Genomic DNA, 1,423 nt, shown 5'->3' on the forward strand with positions numbered 1-1,423 from the left:
TGTGGCCCTCCTTCTCCTTATCTGGACTAAAGGATACCAATATCTTTTAGCCCAAGATCAGATGCCATAGTTCACCTGTGCCAGATAACAACAGCTGATGCAGGGAGACCCCCATCTTTAAAATAACACATAACAAATTTTACAAATACCAGGTATTACAGCCAAAGTATACAATAGCTTAGCAGACTTGACTTCAGCTAACTTCATCTTTTACACAATTACATGCAACTGATATGGAACGCTTCATGAATTTGCGTGTCATCCTTGCGCAGGGGCCATGCGAATCTTCTCTGTATCGTTCCAATTTTAGTATATGTGCAGTGGCTTAGAGGTTAAAGCGTCTGCCTCCAATGCAGGAGACCCAGGTTCGATCCCTGGTTCAGGAAGATCCCCTGGAGAAGGAAATGGCAATCCACTCTGGTATTCTTGCCTGGAGAATCCCATGGACGGAGAAGCCTAGTAGGTTACAGTCTACAGGGTCGCAAAGAGTCAGACACAACTGAGCAACTTCACCTCACCTCACCTCACCTCACCTACATGCAACTGATAACTGAAGGTGAAAATTAGATTGTTTACATATCTAAAAGACAGGTATTTTCCCTATTATCTCTTACTTTAATATTATGCTTCTAGATAGGATAACTTTTATCTTTAGTATGCTAAAGTGCATTTTAAAATTCAATAATACTGCAGAAAAATCAAAAGTGGCAAGTGTTTACATAACTGAGTTGAACAACTGTTATTAAATCTGTGGCAAAGGTTACCTTTTTTGATAGGGGGTAGTTTGAATAAATACTAAAACTATTTCAAATTCCCATAAAGTCTCTACCAATAGTTAAACTTCCATTACTGTAACTAAGAAATGCCTGAGGGGATGATAATTTTCTTTCTCCTTCTTTTTTGTTAAAAACTAATATTAATTTAAAAATCACAACAAGAAATAATGAAATCTACAGAATGAGGTCCCATGCAAACCCTGTAAGAAGGCAGGGTTTATGAGGATCTTCTTATTCCAGTCGGGGATTGTTCAAAGTGGTGGATTCTATTTTAAATCATATCAGAAAGAGACAGGTTTAGAGTAACAAAATTTTATCCTAATTCAGAAGATCAACAGAACATCAAATGAATAGGTCAGGAAAATCTGATGGGGGTTAAGGAAGGATAAAAGGAACAAAGAAAGAAAAAAAAATATATTTTTAGGCCAAGTTTATACTGTCAAAATAAACAAGGAAGAACAGTCATCCTAGTGAGTGAGTGAATGAAAATCACTCAGTCGTGTCCAATTCTTTGTGACCCCATGGATTATACAGTCCATGGAGTTCAGGCCAGGAGTGGGTAGCAGTTCCCTTCTCCAGGGGATCTTCCCAACCCAGGGGTCAAACCCAGGTCTGCCACATTGCAGACAGATTCTTTACCAGCTGAG

The 1,423-nt window shown here is 38.7% G+C and overlaps 1 non-coding gene across 1 annotated transcript; it reads right to left on the minus strand.

Moving 5' to 3' along the window:
* Nucleotides 1-227: 227 nt before the first annotated feature.
* LOC114115903 (U6 spliceosomal RNA) lies at nucleotides 228-331 on the minus strand. The gene has a single exon (XR_003590012.1). It is a non-coding gene; the product is annotated as a U6 spliceosomal RNA (small nuclear RNA).
* Between the last annotated feature and the right edge of the window lie 1,092 nt (nucleotides 332-1,423).

The sequence above is a fragment of the Ovis aries genome, chromosome 7, assembly GCF_016772045.2.
Source record: "Ovis aries strain OAR_USU_Benz2616 breed Rambouillet chromosome 7, ARS-UI_Ramb_v3.0, whole genome shotgun sequence".
NCBI lineage: Eukaryota > Metazoa > Chordata > Mammalia > Artiodactyla > Bovidae > Ovis > Ovis aries.